Here is a 22885-nt window from a genome sequence, read left to right as displayed (position 1 = left end):
ATAGCTGTAACCTAACTATCTAGTAAGAACAGCCACCTGAGATCTTTAAGATTTTCTGAACTGGTTCATTTAGAATGAAAGTACTCAGAACCTGCTGATTTTGTAGGGACAGTGAGACCACTAGAACTCTTTCCACTGACAATCTTCTATTTAGATAAGAAATTGTCTGACATTCCAAGAAATTTCCCGTGGTAATACTTGGCACTTCTGTAAATGGACTTCTGTAAATGCAATTTTGAAATTAAAACCCTACAGTTCACACTTGTCAAAGTGTTCACGATTAAGTAGTTAGTAATATCAGTTTCGTCCCCATCTTCTCTGTAATTTGAGGATTAACTCTCTTCATGAAGTTTTCTATATAGTTCTGTGCATGGCTCTCTTTCTCTCTGTCTCTCTCTGTATAAATACATATTCATGGAAAACACGAGAATATCATTGCAATAAACACAGTTTAAATCATAAAGCCCTTAAGAGAGTGCACGTGACCTTAAATCCCTTTATGTAATTTCTTGATAAGAAACTGCAGGTACAAATATTCTATTTCAGAGACAAAAAAAAAAAGAAAAAAAAAAAGAAAAAAAATTAAGATAGGTGATTATAAGCACAAATATCTACAGAACCTATTAGACATTCACACAGCAATGGTAGGCCATGATCCTCAAGATTATCATCACAAAAATATGGCAGAATCAGGAGGGTATAAAGAAGTAATTGTCACACATTATTATCTCCTCTAAAACCTAACTAATGCTTTTGTACACAGGGTGGCATCATGACTTCAGAAGCAATAACCAAAACTGCAGGTGGGGAATAACCTCCAGCAGTGTTCCAGTAGGACAAAGGAAACCATAAGAAACCAAAATCTCTCCTTTGTGTTAATAATGTGGAATATGTAATTTCTGTGAAAAGGTGAAAACACAATGAGAAAAGCTATTAAGCAGAATCATAGAATCATAGAATTCTGCTATTAAGCAGAATCATAGAATCATAGAATCGGCTGGGTTGGAAGCGACCTCAGAGATCATCAAGTCCAAACCTTGAATCACTACTGCTGCAGTTACTAGATCATGGCACTGAGTGCCACATCCAGTCTCTTTTTAAATATCTCCAGGGATGGAGAATCCACTACTTCCCGGGGCTGCCCATTCCAATGCCTGATCACCCTCTCGGTAAAGAAATTCTTTCTAATGTCCAACCTAAACCTCCCCTGGCACAACTTAAGACCGTGCCCTCTTGTCTTGCTGAGAGCTGCCTGGGAAAAGAGACCAATCCCCCTCTGGCTCCAACCTCCTTTCAGGGAGTTGTAGAGAGTGATGAGGTCTCCCCTGAGCCTCCTCTTCTCCAGGCTGAACAGCCCCAGCTCCCTCAGCCCTTCCTCACAGGACTTGTGCTTGAGTCCTTTCACCAGCCTAGTTGCCCTCCTTTAGATCCGCTCCAGGACCTCAATATCCTTTCTGAATTGAGGGGCCCAGAACTGGACACAGGACTCAAGGTGTGGCCTCACCAGGGCTGAGTACAGGGGCAGAATCACTTCCTTGGACCTGTTGGCCACGCTGTTCCTGTTACAGGCCAGGATGCCATTGGCCTTCTTGGCTACCTGGGAACACTGCTGGCTCCTGTTCAGCTTCCTGTCAATCCAGACTCCAAGGTCCCTCTCTGTCTGACTGCTCTCCAACCATTCTGTCCCCAGCCTGTAGCGCTGCTTGGGGTTTTTGTGGCCAAAGTGCAGGACCCGGCACTTGGCCGTGTTAAACCTCATCCTGTTGGGATCAGCCCAACTCTCCAGTCTGTCCAGGTCCCTCTGCAGAGCCCTCCTGCCTTCCAGCTGATCGACACTCCCCCCCAGCTTAGTGTCATCTGCAAATTTGCTGATGATAGACTCAATCCCCTCATCTAAATCATCAATAAAGATATTGAACAGAACTGGGCCCAACACTGATTCCTGGGGGACACCACTAGTGACTGGCCACCAACTGCATACAGCACCATTCAGCACCACTCTCGGCCCAGCCCTCCAGCCAGTTCCTAACCCAGCACAGAGTGCCCCTGCCCAAGCTGTGGGTTGACAGCTTTTTCAGGAATATGCTGCGGGAGATGGTGTCAAAGGCTTTGCTGAAGTCCAGGTAGATCACATCCACAGCCTTCCCCTCATCCACCAGGCAGGTCACTTGATCATAAAAGGAGATGGGGTTGGTCAGACAGGACCTGCCCTTCCTAAACCCGTGCTGGCTGGGTCTAATCCCTTGCCCATCCTGCAGGTGCTGTGTGATTACACTGAGGATGATCTGCTCCATAACCCTGCCAGGCACTGGCAGGCTGACAGGCCTGTAGTTTTCTGGGTTCTCCTTCTGGCCCTTTTTGTGGAGTGGCATGACATTCCCCAACTTCCAATCATGAAACAATGAGGAAGACAGATGATCACCCACAGCCAAGTAAAGAGGTGCTGAATGGTGTGGAAAGGAAAGTGTGACTGGCAATGGGAGTGAAAGAGGAACAGCACTGCAGGGTGGCAGGGCTCCCACCCCACAGCAAGCATATAAATGCACATGGATGGAGAAACCAAATGACATTGACTAAGATGTCACTCACTAGCCCATGGTAATCAGTGGACAGGTAAAAACCCTTCAGTGAGGTGGGCACCAAAGGGAGGAGGTGGTGCTCCTCAGTGTGATGGTACAGCTCAGACACAGGGGTCACTTCTTCCCTGGAGGCAGATGAGCCTGGCTGAACAAGGAATGCCTCTTAATCTCAGTAATGTTTAAGAAAGTTTTTCTTTGTGCTCAAGGATGGGATTGAAGAACAAAGAGGATGAGTCAGGGATTGCTTGTGAGCTGTCAACAAGCTCTTGGGCTGCACCCAGCTGTGCTGAGAAATTTGGCTGAGAGTTCTCAAGGCTGTTCTCCAAGAATAAAAGTCTTGGGGATCCAGGGAGATATTTAACAATAGGGAGACACAACTGAATTTTCAATAAAAGCTCAAAGCATAATCCTTGTAATTACAAGCTTTTGGCCCCTGAGAAAATCAAGGAGTGAGTCCTCTTAGATGACATTTCTGAACAAAAAGAAAGTGGTGGTGGAAAAATAATGTGGTTTGACCAAGCATGAATCATGACCAAGGCTTTCAATACTTCTACTATGTCCTTGTATTCAATCTGGACGTTGCAGTCTGAATGGATGACATAGCTATTGGGTAAAGACCTGGTTGGGCAACTGGGCTCAGAAGCAGTGGTCACTATGTCATAGCTGCCTGGAAGCTGGTACCCTGTGGGGTACTGCAGGGTCTTCAATGGGGCCTATCCTGTTTTATATCACCACCTGTGACCTAAGGAGGTGACCAAGTACACCCTGATGAATTTGCAGGTGATACCGAAGTGAGGCAGTAGCCAACTCCATATGCATGAGGGTAGGGCTGCAACCCAGCTGGTGGGAAGAAGTGGCCAGTGAGGACTTCATGCAATTCAGGCAGGAGGAAAGGGAAGATCCGTCCTAGGCAGGCAAAAGGTTTCCAACTGCCATGGAATAAAGACCTCAGCAATGTGGTCTGAGACTGCCTGGGCAGCTGAGCCTGCTCTGGGCAGAGGGTCAACCTTGAGACCTGCTGAAGTCGCTGCCATCCTGAATTATCCTGCAGTGCTATGATCCAGAAGTATAGCAGTAGTTTTGAACACATACAGTCCATGTCTCCTGATTTCCCCTGCAAGGACAAAGTATGGAAAAGCAAATGGATGAAAGAATCATGAAGCTAAGTTTTGGTGTGGGTGTTTTTGTGGTTTTTTCTTTTTTTTTTTTGTTATTTAATTTTATTTTTTAATAGACAAATTGAATGTAATTGCAACTAGAGAAGCAACAATGCAGTGCCACAGGCATCTGCTCAAGATAAAATGAGAGAGGGAGGGCAGTGAAAGTTGACTCTCCTACTCTGGCACTAGACTAACTTAAGGTTTCCCTTGAAGGACAGCAACCAGAAGCTGAGCTGGTGCTTGATGCGCTGTTGTCTTTGACTATTTCAGTCAAAATACATTTTAAGAATGTAAAAGAGACTGAGAAAAAAAGAGTTATGTTCATTTTCTCACCTTATGTTTCTCTTTTGTATCTTTACAGTTTAAGAACTTCAACTTTTGCTTCACAAGAATAAGCTAAAATTCTTTCTCTAGATTAGAGGTTTTCTGTTATTACAACAGAAATTAAAGCTGTCAGTATTGGGCCACCTGTTTCTTCAAAGGCAATGAGTCAGATGAAGAGGAGTGATCAGGCTACCTGCCATTTAAGAGGAGTTTGGGAGGTTATGAGTCAAACTGTGCCTCAGCATGACCCCTCCACAGGATCACTTCTCCAGAGCAGATTAGTAGCTTTCTGGCAGGAACAGCAGTAAAATAGATCGTTCCTCCAGGCAAACCCCCAAATTGTTGCAGCACTGCACACACCAGTCCCTGACACAAAGCCAAAAGAATGTGTTTATTACTACCAAAAAAACCCTACAAAAGTATTAATCATAACCCTTCTTGGTGACACCTGTTGTAATTTGTCACTATATTATATGTCATTGTGCTTCAATATCTGAACTGCTTGCCTCTTACCCCAGGAAAAAATTACCAGGATAAATTAGAAATATTTGGTTGTGCACACTGGTTATACTTTATCTCCAAATTCCAGGTCTTAAAACAAGGAATTTGTCTGTTTTGCTTGAATTTATTCACTGTGTTTTTTAGTGTGAGGCTGGAAGACAATTTTCTTTTCAGGGGTGTTTTATAATGGATTCTTTTATGCTCTGCCTTATAACTGATCGTGAATAATGTCGACTGCACAACTGAATCCAAGTTAAGTGTTTGAACAAATTATAATATTGGCAATCCAATTATTATTATTCAAAGAACAGGATATTAGAAAACACCTCTTCAACAAAAAAACATTAGAAAAACACTGTCTATATGAATGTAAATTTTGGTTTTACTATCAACACCACAAATCTGCATATTCATTTCCAGTACTTGCTGTAATGCAGTGTTTTATGGCAGCAAAAGGACTAAGTGCAGTAAAAGGATTTTCCTTGTGAAGAGAGGCTCTCAAGTGTTGATCCTTTTTAGGGGAGGGTTTTAATCACAGCCTTTCCTTCCTGTGAATGATATTATAAGTTATGAAAACAAATCAGAGTCCAAAAGAAAGAAATTAACATACTGAAACCCAGGAAGCTCTCTTCCAGAGCTGATAATACAGACTGCAAAGTTCAGAATTTCCTGGATTGAGACTCAAAACTCGTGATATTCTGACTAATGACAAGCAAAGCCCACACAGTTCTCACAATGCCAAGGATTTTGGCATTGTTCAGTACTAGTGAAAAACCCACCAAGGAGAAGGAAGATAAAGAATGATAGCCAAACATACCTGCATGAGCATAGGCAGAATCATATATGACTAGATGATCTCTAGATGTCCCTCCCAACCCCTAGCAATCTATGATTCTACAGCAAGCACCATCCTACAAAATGTCAATGCACCTTCACAAGATGTAAAAGTGGCTTTTGTCCATAATCTTCAGGTTTAGATGAGAGGAACAAGATGAAATTGATTCAGATTCAAAGAAAAACACAATTCTAAGATTGAATTGCATATAATTAACCATTTTAGAACTTCTGAATAATCTTACTGAAAAAATTCTTAAACAGAAGACATTTCTGACTTACCACAATGAGAAAGATCTGAAGAAAAACAAACAGCATTCAGTAAGTCAACAAGTTGCATCCATCCACCATTTTCAGTATTCTGGTTCCATTTTCCATAACAAATATATTCCAGAACATTGCTTATCTCACTTTTTAATGATTTTATCCTTCATGTTTGATAGTAAACCAAGTAATAATGCAATGACATCAGATTAGTGTTAAAAATGAGTTATGGTACTAATGGTGATAATAAGCCATAATAAACTTTTTACAGAAAATGCTCATTGCTAAATAGACCAAATAAAAAAAAAATTAATTTAGGATCAGGAATTCTGAGCACTTGAATTTCTTTAAGCAAAAAGTGATACACAGAAGCAGAAAGATACACACGGAAGTTTACATAGAAATGTACAAAGTGAAAGACATGGAAGCCCATAAAAAATGAAAACTCAAAGCTGGAAACCAAAGCCAAACAAAAACCACAAGGATAATATTTTAGAAATATTTTCACATATTTCTTATTTACAACACTGTCCTGGTTTCGGCCAGAATAGAATTAATTTTCTTTCTTGTAATTTTACTTTCATCTAAGTCTCTTCCAAGTAGTTGTACTTGCTGAAATTAATGGCATGTTTCTCAGTCAGTGCCTGCATCTAGGACTGATAACACTCAATGTTTATAGTTATGGCTGGAGAATGATCTGCAGAACCAAGGTCACTGCTTGGTTCTGAGGAACATCTTATGATCTGGAAAGAGAAAGGCAGTAAAGGGATTATACCTGTAACCCCCCTTTAGGGAGATCGGGAACAGACAGGTGACCAAAACTGACCAGAGAATTCCATCCCATACATATCATAATTGGTATAAATTTGAGGGATCACAAGGGTCAAGTTCTTCATCATCCATGGCAGGCATCCTGGGATGATTCCATCTGTCTGGCCCTGGTCCTGATCTGTGCCAACCTGAATCTGTGTGTCCCTGCAACCAGCTCCTGTCTTCTGCTGCCTCCAGAAGCCCAGCCTGGACTTTCCCAGTGCTGCCTTGCAGCCTCAGGGGTGACATTAATGGGGGGAAGGGAGAAGGGACGTGATGTCTCTTTTGTATGTATTTGTATATATGCAATAATTTTCATTTTCATCATTACTGTTTCATTAAAGTTGTGTAGTTTAGTTTACAACCCATAAATCTCTCCCTCTTATTCTTTCTCCTTTTTCAATCAGGGAGCAAGATTAATAGAGAACATCTGTCATTCATTTAATTGTCAGCCCAACCTTAAACCATGACAGTCAGTCAACATTTTGTTCTCTCCAAACTTCTCCACTTCAATATATTATTGAAGTAATATATTACTTCTTCCATCTGGCTCTACTGCACTGAAATATCCTGAATGTAATAAGTAATACCTATATATTCTTTGACACGCTATAGAAATACATGAACATATTGAGTGACTAATCTTCTTCAAACCTTCAGTGTTAAAAGTTGCTTAACTGTATAACTAGGAAGTAACAGGGCAGTTTTGCCTGCATGGGTCCACCAAGTAACACCGTCCTCTGCTTTCTAACAGACTCTACACATTTAACACAAGCTGGCTCGGGTAACAGATTGGGCACAAGACTGCAGTTTCAAATATGTCTCAGAGGGTATCCAAACAGAGGTGAAAGAATGATAGAAATGCAGCTGATTTTCATATCTACAGAGTTCCATTCAGTGGAGGTACAGGTAAGAGCAAGACAGCTTAAAGACAAATTCTGCTAGTCTGTGAGAAAGAATAAGCATTTTCTAGCACACGTATGTAACTCTGCGTAACATTCCAGTTTTGTTTGTTAAAGCCAACAAAGAAAAAAATCAAATGGCCCTGCTTCCCAAGAAAAGAATGTTGAAATGCTACAAAGCAGTATACCATTTCATACAAACTAAATCAAACCTTTAATTTTACTCCTGGTCCAGAATCTGGTTTAGTATAGGGAAAAAACCCAACACAAACACCATAATATATCTTTAAATATATGTACTAATGCTTTCCATTATAAGCTGCTAAAATGAGGTGGTAACTCTTTGCCTCCCTAAGTCACAGAGATATTTGAAGATTGATCAGCATCTGAAAATCACATGGAATTTCCAAACAAGACCAAGACAAAATGTAGTGAAATGAGGCAACCAGGTGCCACTAATTCCCAGGGAGTGGCATGAGCTTGTGTTAAGCCCACCTGTGCCTAATTAGGGTGAGGCTTGAGTGGCGCAGCCAGCTAGCACACTAGCACCCTAGCACCCGAGCAATGCTGAGGCCGCGGGTTTGAGACTCCTCAGAAGCCTCACCCTGACGGCAATGACCTCTAGTGGAGCAATAAAGGTAGTGGGGTGCTGAAAGAAGCAGTTAAAGCCAAGCATGCCAAGACTGTGAGTTCCCATGTGAGCTGAATTTGTGACTCAGTCCTTACCTTTTATTGGCCCCCTAATCCTGCAGTGGGGGCCCACCCTAATTAGGTATAGGTGGGCTTAACACAAGCTCATGCCACTCCCTGGGAATTAGTGGCACCTGGTTGCCTCATTTCACTACAACAAAAGGACAAATTCAGTCAAGTTCTTGATGACACTCAGATTATACTTTCTCTTTTTATAGTGGAAAGGTAAAGGAGAAAAGCTTGATGTTCTGTTTCATTTTGTCATCTATTACTGCCCTTAGTTCTTTATTCACAATAGACCCAACTAAAGAGGAAAGTTCCAAATAACAGTGATTATGATTATGATTATTCAACCTACAGTTTTAGAACACAGGCTCACAGAAACACAAAGGTTCATCTGGAAGCTTTAGTAGTTTCAGTAACAGATAACACAATTTAGCTCTTTTATGTAACTGGGGCGCATAAATTTCTGTTTCCTTTTTGACCTCCCTCATCTGCAAAGCTGTTTGCAAGTAAGAAGCAGTGTTTGTGGAGCTCTCAGGATTTCTATGCTATAACTATAGCTACCTATATTCTAACATCAGTGTTGAAGAAGACCCATGGGTATACACAGAAGACTAACCAACAGTTAAGTAGTAAACAAATTGAAAATATAATGCATCCACAGCAAATATTGCAGTGCTAGAGTACACAGAGAGTCCAGGTTCAGAATCCAGAATAATCTGCTACTGATAAAAAATAATTCCAGAATGGAATTCCTTTAAAAAGAAAAGGTGTTTGCCTCTTTGTTTTAAAAAAAGCTAACTTTGAACAGGAGTAGCATCCAGCCTCAAGGAAAAAAAATCTGTGAAGACCTGGTCAAAAATAAAGATATAAAATATAGTGTTAACCATTGCTATCATTGCATGACAAGATATGTGAATCAATGGCCAAAGGGAAACACTGATACCACTGTACTCTTACTATCTGCAATTACTGTTTATCTAAACCAGTGTAAACTTGTACAAAGCTGTGGGAACTATGCTTAAACTAAATACATGAATAAACACAAATATATATACACAGGAATACATACGTGACAAAAACTCATGCCTGTAATATTTGGACATTTATATGTACATACAAAAATATAGATAGCACTACAAAGGTAAGACCCAACAAAGGGAACATCCTAAACATGTATTTCACAGATAAAAAATAAAGAGTTAAATTAGGGTGCCGTGCAGAGTGGCAAAGACAGATCAGATTAAAAAAGCAGGAAACTGCTGTTCTTGAGGTTTAGAGGCATTTTAAAGGATTTTGTATGTTTGTATCAGAGAAGAGGAAAATGAATGATTTTTCATGCCACTGATGATTTTATACAAGCTGCCTCAGCAGAATGGCATTTAGAGGATTGCTCAGCATAAAAACTGGAAACCATTCAAAAGGACAGGTGCAGTTTGATGACAGATTCATGGCTGAGGAAGGTGTTAAACCCAGGTGCAAACCCTACACCACTGAAACATTCGCTGCTCTTAGAGGATTCTGGCAGACTACAAGCCAGATAACTGATTCATATGGACGATTATGATCATCTAAATTAATCTAATGTGATCTAATCTCATTGTTACCTATGCATTTTCTGGGAAGACTGTCATCCACCCAGCACCTGGCACATCCAGTCATGCAGTAGTGAAGCAGTTCAGCAGCAGCTGTAAAATTATAAATCAAACCCCAGGAGATAAAATGGACATTAATACTAAAATCTGTAAATTTTGGGAAAACTAGTAAGGATTAAAAATTACTTTGAAACAGATATGTGTGCCTTTACCTATGTCAGCAAGCACTGCAGCACAATGAGAAACGGTTTGTGAGGGACAGTTTGGTCTAAGGACCTTCAGTTCTGTTATGGTCTAGTTCTAGACTGCTTGTGGGGCCTGAAGGCTCAGTAGTGTTTAGAGCATGCTAACCATGCACCAAAACATAAGAATAACCCCCTTTGGATCCCTTCAGATATCAGAGATCTGTAGTCTAGGGCAAGGCTCCATTGAAAGTTATGATTACATCCTTTACTTTAACAGAAGGACACTAAACTGTTGTTCATCCTTTATGCTTTATTGTGGAATCACCATTTGGCAGCATCTGTTTTTTCAACTTTTTCAAGATCTTATGACAACGACTTCCACAGCCTCAAGAAAATGGCTATGAATAAATACCTTTCATTTGTTCCAAAACTCCTGTCCAACAATACCATCTGATGCTTTTTTTGTTTCTGTGTTATGAGAACAGGTAATAATAAACTGCTCCTCATCTTCACAACTTTCAGTTTTACAGTATATTTACATCATATCCTGTTCACTTACTTTTTTCCAAGCTCATGAATATCCATTAGTAGTATCTTTTCAGTCTCTCCATAGAAAAGATGTTGCACATTCTTAGTCATATTTTTCCTCCTCTCTGTACTCTTTTTTAGTTTTACAGTGTAAAACTAGTTCTCTTCTTTAAGAAGAGAATGCGAGGTATTCAGTTCTTAAAGGGTGAAAGTATATTCTGGCTTCTTTCAATTTCTTTCCCAGCAGATCCTATTATTCTACAGTGTAAGTGTTTCTGACACACTATAGCCAACCCTTTTAACCAGGACTATAAGGAGATTGAAGAAACAGGCTAACCAGGGTGCTGGAGTGCACACTGGGATTGTTCGTGCAAGGACACTTCAGTGTCTCATAAAAATACATCCTATGTTGCGTCAGCTTATATTCTACCAGTTAAGCCTGTTGTGAAGAGCTTGAGATAGTTGCTCCAGATAATACAAATGTGTAGAATCAGTGGCCTGCAGATCAACCAGTGAGGCTGCATGCTTCCTAAGGGCTCCAGAGGGAGTATTTATTAGGTGAGGTGCAGATAGCTTCAGCTATGATGATGTTCTCACATGCTTGCATAATAAGATCCTGAAATCTGGGATGCTTGGGAACAGGTAAGACAATAGGTCCAGAAGAAACCACAGCATGTAGAAGACCAGATGTAACATCTATACCTGGCTCAGAATGATTTTGTGCTTGACCACTATTCATTGACTGCACAGTTCTGAAGGGAACAGAGTGCACACACATACCATTATATAGAGTCAGAAGAAATTTATTATTGTCAGCTGTCACTTGAAATAGTACAACTGTATTCCTGAAAAGATAAGCATCCCTGTGTACCAGCGGCAATCATCTCCAGTCTCTGGTATGTCTCCCCTGAATACAGAAGATAGCATCCTCTATTAATTGCTAGGAGCAATGGGCAACTGTTTTTACTTTTTTTGGAAAAAATATATAGAGAATATAAGTAATTGGAGTGCCAAGGAAATCTGAAATGACACAACCCAACCAAAGTCCAGAAAATCTGCTTTCTGTATCTTCAGGCATGCAGCTTAGTTCTTTCTCTCGCTTACAAAATGCAGATAAAATACTTCTGACTTGCCTCACCAGGGCATTAAGAGGCTTATCTTTATATTTATGAAGTGTTTTTTTAGACGTAAAATATTATAGTTGCATGTAGTTCTCAAGTCATTAGGAAACCTTGAAAACCAACTGTTTCTACTGTTCACAGTTATCTCATTAATTCTGTGAAGGCATTAGAATGTCTGATAGAAGGTCAGATGCTATCTGGTCTTGATTTGGACAAGTGTATACTGCATGCAATGGACAACCACTAACCAAATTGATTTTGCACTGAATTTTAGAAAATATTGCTATAAAGAATTCAATTGAAACAGAATCACAGAATGTTTTAGGTTGGAAGAGACCACCAAGATCATTCAATCCAACCTTTGACCATCACCATAATTTAACTACAGAACCATGTCCTTAAGGACCAAGTCAAAACGCCTTTTGAATGCCTCAAGGCATGGTGACTCCACCATTGTCCTGGGCAGGACATTCCAATGCCTGGCAATCCTCTCAGTGAAAAAATGTTTCCTAACATCCAGCCTAAACCTCCCCTGACACAGCTTCCATCCATTTCCTCTGGTCTTGTCACAATTCACTAAGGAGAAGACCCTGTTTCCCTCCTTACTCCAACCTCCCTAGAGGTAGCTGAAGAGATCTATAAGGTCTTCTCTCAGCCTCCTCTTCTCCAGACTAAACACCCCCAGCTCCCTCAGCTTCTGCCCACAGGACTTGTGCTCCAGGCCCTTCATGAGCCTCAGTGCCCTTCTCTGGACACACTCCAGCACTTCTCTGTCCCTCTTATAGTGAGGTGCCCAGCACAGAACACAGTGCTTAAGATGCAGCCTCACCAGAGCTGAGTACAGAGGGATGTTCACCTCCCTATTCCTGCTGGCCACAGTGTTCTAATACAAGCCAGGGTGCCATTGACCTTCTTGGCCACCTGCACACACTGCTGACTCATATTAAGTCGACTGTCAACCAACACCCCCAGGTTCCTTTCCAACTCACAACTCTCTAACCACACTTCCCCAAGTCTGTAGCTTACCGTGGGGTTGTTATGACCCAGGTGTAAGACCTGGCATTTGGCCTTGTTAAACCTCATACAATTAACCTTGGCCCATTGGTTTAACCTGTCTAGGTCCCACTGTAAGGCTTCCCTACCCTTCAGCAGATTGATACAGCCGCCTAGTTTGGAGTCATCTGCAAATTTACTGAGGGAACACTTAATCCCTCATCCAAATCATTACTGAAGATACTAAAGAGAACAGGGCCAAACCCAGGGGACACCACTCCCCAGCTACTGGGGTACACCGCTTGTGACCGCTCAGCAGCCAGGTTTAGTTCCATTCACTACCACTCTTTCAGCCTGACCATCCAGCCAATTTTTTATCCAATGCAGGGTATATTAATCCAAGGCAAGTGCTATAAGTTTCTGAAGAAGAATCCTGTGAGAGACAGTGTTAAAAACTTTACTAAAGTCCAGATAGACAATGTCCAAAGCTCTTCCCTCATCCACTAGGTAAGTCAGCTTGTTGTAGGAGGAGATTAGGTCAGTCAGACAGGACTTGCCTTTCATCAGCCCATGCCTACTGGGCCTGATCACCTCATTGTCTTGTATGTACCATGTGATGGTACTCAATATCTCCTGCTCCATAACCTTCCTGATACTAGCTTCAACTTGCACAAATGCTACCTTAACATAACATTTGTACTTCTATTATGCATTTGATCCACATGTCCACAAGTTTTTTGAACTTACCAATTCCAAACTACAGGTGTTGCTAAAGAGGATGCTTTATTTATATGTAAACTTCAAGTGACAAAAAACCCCAAAGACACCTGAGGCAATCCAAACAATGCTGGCTAGGTTTTAAAGATGTCTCCATTTATACTACTGTATTTGTGAAAGCCATACACATACAAAAGGAATCACATTTTACTACTCTTACCACCTCAGGACTAACATACCTTACCTCCCAGAGATAAGTATGGCAGATCATCTTCTCCAGTTAAAATACCTTTTCCAATTTCCTGGATTGTTCCAGCTCAGAATTTCCTCTTGAAGGGAAGAAATTTTTTTAAATTGAGATGAGTCAGAGAAAAGTACAGTTCAAAGAGACCTTTGAGTTATAAAGTCAATCCCAGTACCTTAATGTAAATTACTCTACTTACACCTTACTTATCTCACCAAGCTACTTCACACACAAGACCCATGCAGGTACTTCCTTATCATTACAGTTACATTTTATTTTTCAATATATTTTTAAAATTGCATTGCTATTTCAATTCATTATCTTAGGGTGGCTTTTTATTTTTGTTGTTTTTTCTGTTGGCTTGGGTTTTTGTTTTTTTGATTGTTTTGTTTGTTTTGTTTTGTTTTGTTTTTTTCTGAATGACTATGGATGTTATGCAGATTTGCTATAGACAAAGTATATGTCTTCCTATGACTTAAATCCTACTTTCTTTCTATTTTAACTCAGCTACTGGAAAGCTAAGATTTGGACTTTTTCTCTATAATGAAGCATAGAGTCCAGGTTCTTGTTAATGAGTTAACCTGCAAGAATAATGCAAAGTAAAAGGCAAAACCTCAACATAAATCAAAAGCTTGATGCAGATGAGTAAGATAGAGATCAATCTTTATCAACAAAATGTGCTAATTTTTTTATAGCCGTAATTCATGTTACTATATGGAATCAGTAGTAAGGATTCTTAAGTTGCTCTTTCCTCTCATCTTTCGTTTATACAGTATACCATCTTAGGAATCTCCTAGAAAGAAAAGCACCTTGTGGAACTTCCAAGGCACAAAAACCCAATTTTTCTTCCTTGTTATGTCTTAGAATGTAGCCAGTGGATTAGAATTTTTGATGCTCACCCAGACTCAGCAGCTGTTCTGTGTGTGCTTTTTTCCGTATCTATGATCACTGACGCTGTGTCAGAAAGTCAGAGATTCCCTTCACAGTATATTTTAGTAAATTAAAACCAACAGTCTCCAAAAATTTCAAGGAGTGTCTTCAAATAAAACTCCTCTCATCACTTTGTTTCTGCACTTGCAGTTTTATTCAGAAGTTTAGAGTATTGATCTTGAAATGAGAAATTTTTCCCTTCTGAACGGATTAATTTTATCATTGTCCTATAGTTACAAAGGATCTTTTTGTCTCATTTTCAGACTTTCAATTCCTTTTCATAGGGCAATTATTTTGTTGCAGAAATCTGACAAGCACATGTACTTATTAACATGCATTTCCAGCACTGAAGGTTTATTGGTGGCTGGGTCAAGAAATTCAGTAGTGCCACTGGGGTAATATATGGAGCAGAGGATCACCTTCTTCTGTCTTTACCATAGAACTATGCCTAAAAAAAAATAGTAATGTTGAGGTACATTATTAACCTACCACAGGGTTTTCTGCAGAGGATTCAAATATTTAATTCTCCTTGCTTCACACCAACTTTCGGATCTAACACCATCTTGCCTAACCCAAATTTCAGCTATATGACCCATTCCCTGGAAAGAACTGCAGATAATTTCAAAAGCTTTATGTGTGTGACATTGCACTTCAGAAAATAAACTACAGTTAATAATCGCAAAGTTAAAACTTCTATAATTGATGTTCAGTTTATGTTTTCTCATACAGTCTATGAGCAAAAAGTCAATCTGAATGTGATGTGCTGAATGAGACAATCAATTAAAAAAAACCAAGAGATAATGGCACTTCTCACACTTCAAAGACCATTGTAAGCACATGCTTCTGTGCATACCTGCAGCAAAAAGAACAAGGGCTGCATAAACACAGAAAGTGAAAACAGAAGACAGAAGAGACAATATTCCTGCCAAGGACATTATCTCCGTCTCATGAAAAAGATGTTAATGACAAAGATTCTGAAAAAAAGGAATGGGCTTCTATGCCAGGCCTAAAAATATCCCTTAGATAAAAGGTGAAGAAGTGTCAGATTAGAGGGGTTTTTTTATTATTATTTTTAATTGAAAATACATTTTAAGTGGTGTGGGGGAAGCTTAGGAAGACAAAGAACTCTTCATATACCAGGGTTATAACAACTAAGCAGTGAATATTTAAGCATGTGAAAATCTTTCATCTAAGGATGCTGCATAACTTCAAACTAACATTCTTAATCCTCCAGAGAACTAAAAGAAATAGCTATATCTACATTCACAAGTGACAGAACAAAACAGCTAGGCCTCCAAATACCATATTTTAATAGGAAATATTATTAATAATGGATTTAATCAAAATAATGTACCTCTATTAACAAGTAATTTTGTTTTTTTCAATTTGTCCCATGTACTTTTTAAATCTAAATTTAAAAATGTATCAAATTGAGAGTACTCAGAACTAATTGTAAGTAAAAAACAAATCAGGTGTGAACTTGAAGTAATGACAATGTGTGACATGCATTTATTCTTTTTCCATTGAATCTAGCCATGCAGTGCTATCTATGCTTCTGTCAAGTTAGTTGAAAAAAAGTCTGAATCAAACTTTTGTTCTCTTCAACTTAACAAAATTTTTGCATTCAACTACATCTCCAAAAATGTTAATAATTGCCACATGGTTGATAACAAAATCACGCAAGAGATTAATGAAAGTAAGTAAATGGAAAATTTGAGAGGACAAAGCAAGCATCCTCAGCAAATACAAACTGCCAAAATTAACAGACTGAAGGTCATACCTTATTGGACCATGACAGTAAACACTTATAAAATGAAGGAAAAAACATCAGTAAAACAATCTCTTCTTAAATCTGGGTCAATAGTTTGGTAAGCCTATCCTAATTAACTGCAAATAACATCAGAGAACAAGTCTACAGACAGTAATAATCAGGCTAGCACTAGGTTATTTAATGCATCAAAATACAGATGGCCTTAAAAGGACTGCATGAAAAAATACTACATGTACAAATAGGTGAACAACTAACACACCTTACTGAAAGGTTGCATAATACCCGGAATCAGGCAAGATCTTGCTTAATATTGATCCTTTGGTACTCTTACAAAAGAAACAGTAAATCTGAATCTTTTCTGAAGACAGATTCATTCCTGATCCTCTTGCCAGGTAAATAATTACCTCATTTGGAAAAATAAGCCCTAATATTGCACTACATACTGTTGAAGTATACCTCTAGCTTACACCATAACAATGTTAGCTATTATCATGGGCAAAGATTTGCTTCAGAGGAGTATTACAGAGTAATTAAAGCTGCTATGGTATGTTTGTAACAAGATTCATAAATGTTGTTATAGATAAGCAATTGTCCTTAATTCATCACTCTGCAGAAGATTGAAACAATGCTCTTACCTTACTAGACAAATATGGTTATTTGGTTATGCAGAAAAAAAGATACTGCTCTTGGTAGAGTATGATACATATATTCTCAACATATCTCTTTGTATATTCTCTACAGATCTCTCTGTAGAGCCTTCCTACCAGCAGGCAGATCAAGTCTGCTGTCCAAATCTGCTGGTATCACTAGCAAACTTACTGATGTGTATCATATAGATACATATTTTTTCAACAATGCTTAAACATATCATAAAGTTCTTGCACTGTCATATATCCATACAGTACCTCTGGAGATTTCACTGTGTATCACAGAGCTCATAGATACAATCACGAGAGAGGAGAAAATATAGAGCAAAGGATAAAGATAAAAAAGGTAAAGGTCACTTTTTCTGCTTTTCAATATGTAGGAAGAAAACATTTAATCTTGTTTCTGTTATTCTGATAATAAAGAATCTGTATTATTCTTGGCTTTGTATGGTGTTATTTTACTGCGCTTACAAATCAGTAGAAGTATTGAAAAACAGTGAAAGAGAAGAACAAAGGAAGCTTTTAGCAATTTTTTTCAAGTTCTGGTGGGTGTGGACCCCACAACCACCAAGGCAAGAGTAGCTTCTTTATCTTATGAACATATAAGATACAGCACGATGAAAAGTGAAGTATGTGCAGATGGTTAAGAAGCACATTTCTTTGTACCTGTGGTGATCTAACAGTAAGCTTATGAAGAGAACATACGGATATATATATATATGTATATTTATATTTATATATACACACACCAACAAAGAAGTTAACAAAGAGTTTGCATGGAAGGACATGAATGAGAATGTCCCTTAATAGCTCTTGCATTTTTTGCAAAATGTAAAACCTATATCAGAAATTAAGGCATTTCAGCTCTTCTTGGGTAGGATGGAACTGAACTCATTTCTCCCAAGACGGAGGAGACCAGGGGATGAGATAAATCATCCACTTATAGTTTAAAACCCACAGGATCAGGAGATTATCAGACATATATTAATACAGCAAAGTGGCTAACCCTTCTGCTTCTTGTAAGGCCTCATATAAGCCGAAAGAAAAAAGGAAAGATAAGGGAGGGCAAGACCTAAAATTCTTGATGTATCAAATGATAAGACAATTTTTAAGACTGGATTCTCCTATGTTTGCAATGTGATGGCTCTTATAGAGGCACTAGTTTAAAAAGACTTATTACTCTAGTTCATCATAAATCATAGAATTGTTTTGGTGGGAAAAGATGCTTAAGAAGTCCAACTGTTAACCTAGCACAGTGCCAAATCCAAAATTAAGTCAAGTCTCTACACACCATATTTCTGTTTTTTAAATATGTTCATGGATGGTGACTCAAACTGTTACCTAGGCAGCCAGTTACAGTGGCTGTCAACTCTTTCAGTGAATAAATTTCTCTTAATATCCAATCTAAGCCTACACTGGAACAACTTGAGGACATTTTCTCTCATCTTGTCACTTGTTATTTGGGAGATGAGACCAACACCTAACTTGTTACCTACCCTTTCCAGGTAGTTGCAGAGAGCAAGGAGGTCTTCCCGTCAGCCTTCTTTTCTCCAGACCAAACAATCCCAGCTCACCCAGTCACTGCTCACAATATTTGCTCTCTACACCCTTCAACAGGTTATTTGGCCCTTTGGACTCACTCCAGCACCTACATGACCTTCCCGTAGTGGGGGCCCAAAACTGAACACAATAGTTGAGATGCAGCCTCACCAATGCCAAGTACCAGGGGAAATTCACTGCCGTAGTCCTGCTGGACTAGGATTTCTGATACAAACTAGGATGCTTTTGGCCTTCTTGGCCACCTGGGCCCATTATTGGCTCATAAACAGCACTCTCAGGTCATTTTCTTCTGGGCAGCTTTCAAGCCACTATTCCCCAAGACAGCAGCACTGCACAGGGTTGCTGTGACCCAAATGCAGGATGTGACACTTGGCCTCATTGAATGTCATACAGTTGGCTTGACCCACCAATCCAGTCTCCAGATCTCTCTGTAGAGTCTTCCTGCCCTCAGGCAGATGAAATCCGTTGTCCAAATCTGCTGGTATCATTAGCAAAGTTACTAAGGGTGCACTCAATTCCCTCATCCAGATCATTGAGAAAGATATTAAATGTAATTGTCCCCAACACTGAGCCTTGAAAACACCACTTGTGACTGGCCACCAACTGGATTTAACTTTATTCACAACTGTCATGGTTTAATGCTGGCCCAGCAATTAACCAAATGAGAGATGCTCTCTATTAATCCCCTTCCCCTCCCTGTTTAAGAAAGGAGAGAGAATAAAGGAGAGAGGCTTATGGGTTGGAAACTAAACTATTAAAACAGTTACGACAAAAAGGAAAAAAAAAATATATACAAATATATAGGAAACAATACCATGTTCCTCCCCTCTTTCCCCCAGTAATACTCATGTTACCACTGAGGCTGCAGGACTATCTCGGCCCAAACTAGGACAACCACAACTCTTTGGGCTTGGACATCCAGACAGCTTTTCTGCCCAGAGAATCATGCATGCATACAGACCATGAGCAGCCAGTTTCTCCAGGTGACTGCTGTGGGAAACTGTGTGAAAGGCTTTACTAAGGTCTAGAGAGACAACATCCCTAGCCTTCCCCTCATCCATTAAGTGGATCACCTTTTCATAGAAGATGACCAACTTAGTCAAGCATGACTTGTCTTTCATAAATCCACACTGGCTGGGCCTTATTGCCTTTTTATCCTGTGTATCCTCAGGCTGACACTCAGGACACCCTACTCCGTAACTTTCCCTGGCACTGAGATAAGGATTACAGGCCTGTAGTTCCCCAGATTCTCCTTCCAGTCCTTCCTGTAGATGGGGCCTTCCTACCTCTCTGTAGATATTCAATGATTTATAGTTGAGGTCTATTTAAACTTTATAGATAGTTATTTTTCTTTTAATGCAAGTCACTGCATGTTAAAATAGAAATAAAAGTCATCATGTTATTGTGACCAGTAAAATTATCTGTCCCTAAACAATCCTGGAAATTTTATGAAGCTGTTACTAAATACACAATTCTCAAGTGAAAACCACTATATGAACAACACTGAAAATATTTTCTTAGTCTTTTATTTTCTTCACATCAGTGGAAATGCATGACAGATATTTTAATGTGATGATTCATCACATTAAAAAAAAGCACATCAGTGCTTTTCATGGGATAAAGAGGAGGTAAATGGCAAAATATCCATGGCAGAGTACAAAAAACAGAAACCAGAAGAAAACAATTGAAAAGACAATACAAATTCCCCTTGGGCTGCAAATCAGAGAACAGTTTGGGAACTGATTGGCAGATGATAGACGGCTGCTAGTGCTTTCTGACATTTCTTTCAAAGACAAGAACATCAGCTCTGTCAGCAGCAAATCAGGCAACTTGTGAATCTTAGCCTTAGCCCTCTTGTTAACTTCATCTCTGAGCCTGAAGGTCAGGATGTGAATAGGGGGTGACATTTGTACCTGTTCCCATGTGCCTCCCTCACCTCTTTTTCACTTACATACTGAAGCTTTAGAGATGACCTGCAACTGCAAGAGAAGTGAAAAGCACCAACTCATCCGCTCTGTCTGCTAACCACTGCAAGAAGTCTTTACATTTGTGTGGGGCCCAGCACTACCCTACATCAACAACTGGGCTGAAACAACCCTTAAAACAACATTTTTCCCTTGGTAGATAGACTTCACTCAAGTAGCTGAAAAAAGTAGAATATAAAAAAATTGCATAAAACTGTAACTTTATATTGATAGGAGATTCTCACTAGTGGCTGGTACTTCAGTGTACAAAAATTTTTTGGTTTGGTTTGGTTTTTATTTTTTACTCTACTCTTTCCTCTTATCAGTGTTTTCACAAGGCTGCCCCCAGATATTTTAATACTGGAGTACCAAAGCACAGTTTTCAGTCAATGCATCACTAATTTCCTCACACAATCTGTGATTTATACTGTTGAAAACAATACCATATGTCAGTATAAAAGAAATTCTTCTATGTCAGTGGTCTGAGGTACAAGGTATACACAGTATCTACCTACATAATAAATTTTAAAAAGTAACTACCTTGTGATCTTGTCCTAGAAACTGACAAAATTCAGTACACCTCTTTTGCCATATACTGGCTTTTTTAAACTGGTATCACCTCTGTCCCTTACTATGTCTTGTTATAGTATCATACTCTATTCCACTATCCTGTGGTCATGCAGGCAATGGCAGACAAAAGTTCCTGATTCTATTTTTAAATATTTGTAGTCAAAACTAGAAAGCTGAATAACTAAATGGTACCAGATGAGAATATCCTTCCTCTGACAGTTGGTAGTGAATAAGCATATCATGGTTTTCTTTGTGTGAATATTCATATATTATTTAGATGGTTGACAGAGTAGGACATCTTATTTACAGTCCAGTCACAAAGCTTGAATGAACCACTTACACTAATATATTGCTTTACAGATAAGGAGTATCAAAATGTTTCCAAAATGCACATTGCCAAATAGACCAAACTGGTATGAGTAAAAAGACCTTTAATAAGCAGCTCTATGATGATCAATTCTCATTTAGTTAGCACTTGATATGTTTCACAAATCTGGGGCAAATACCTCAGGACTAATTAAAAGCAGCAGGTAGGTTTGAATACTCTTTCTCCACAGAACTAGAAATACATCAGTTTTGGGAGGCAAAGGTTGGGCTGTTTATGCATTTTTGATATTTAAATTTATTCTCATTCCTTCTCAGTGCATGGTATTATAAAACATTCATCTTTTAGGCAGCTCTAAACCTGCAGTCTCCTTTCCAAATGAAAAACTAATCGCTAGCAGATTATGGTAAATAAGATGTCCAATTTCCATTTTGCCAAGCCAGGTAGTAGAACTGTTAGCATACTATTTTTGGAAACCCTGCTGTTTTTTAGCTACCATCAGGGAGTAACATTTCTTTCCCTCCCTTCCCTTCCCACTCTCCCACTCCCCTCCCTCTTTCTCCATCTCTCATTCTCACATGCACACAGAGTCAACAGCACACACAGCACTGAGTAATAGAAGGGTGTCAAAACACAAAGTCCTTGCCCTGAAAATCTGGTAATAGTACAGTGTAGTACAGACTCATAGTAAACAATTACTGAATAGCAATTGGTCATTGTAGTCAAACTGATTTATGCTGTGAATAATGCTATTCCATAGAATATTAATAAGCAATAAACACAGAACTGTGGTAGGTAGCCCTACAGTTGCTTTGTTGTATTAACATTTGAAAAAAAAATCAATAGTTTTTCTACTATTTATCTGTAAACCGATATTTTTTTCTTTTTCATTTTATGTTAGTCTTATTAACTAGAGTGCTGTGCTGATTAAACTGATTTCTTGCCAAGCATTAAACGTGTACTGTTATTTCCATAGTACATTCTTAAATGGTGAAAGTACATTCTTACCTTCTTACCAGTGGAAATCAACCAAAGCAGATAGCTAGAAACATTGTGTGTGATTTACTGGACAGAAATACAAACAACAAAACACATGCACATGAAGCTCACCTGAAACTAATGAATTGGTCTAATTGCTCAATGTCAACTTGCAAGCCCATTCTACAATCTCATGATGCCAACAGCTCTGGCACTTGTGTCATCTCTCAGGTGACCCAAGCCTCCAATAAAGCAATTCACCTCTCTTTTCAGGCTAAAACCATGACGGTTTAGCAACATACATGAATCCACTAAGCAGTCAACTGTACATCAAAATCACAGTAAGGGGAAAAAAATAGCCAGGAGCTTGGTGCCAGAAGGCAGCTCAAAGAATGTTTCAGGTTAGAAAGGACCTCAAAGACCACCTCGTTTCAACTCCCCTGCATAAGCAGGGATACCTCCCACTATACCAGGTTGCTCAAAGCCCCACCTGAAAATGAAATGGGAGGCCTTTGACAATTGTGATTTGTTAGACCAGGTCTGTCTCACCATTAATTAGGAAAAGAAAAATTCCATTTTACAGATGCAGACGTATTCTAGGTTACGTGTAATCCTGACAGAGGAAGTATTACATTCCTGAAATACAAATGTGTCCCATTGTGTTTAGTTCCTCAAAGAAAATTAAAAGTT

The sequence above is a fragment of the Calypte anna genome, chromosome Z, assembly GCF_003957555.1.
Source record: "Calypte anna isolate BGI_N300 chromosome Z, bCalAnn1_v1.p, whole genome shotgun sequence".
NCBI classification, from domain to species: domain Eukaryota; kingdom Metazoa; phylum Chordata; class Aves; order Apodiformes; family Trochilidae; genus Calypte; species Calypte anna.
Note: the sequence above shows the minus strand (reverse complement) of the source record.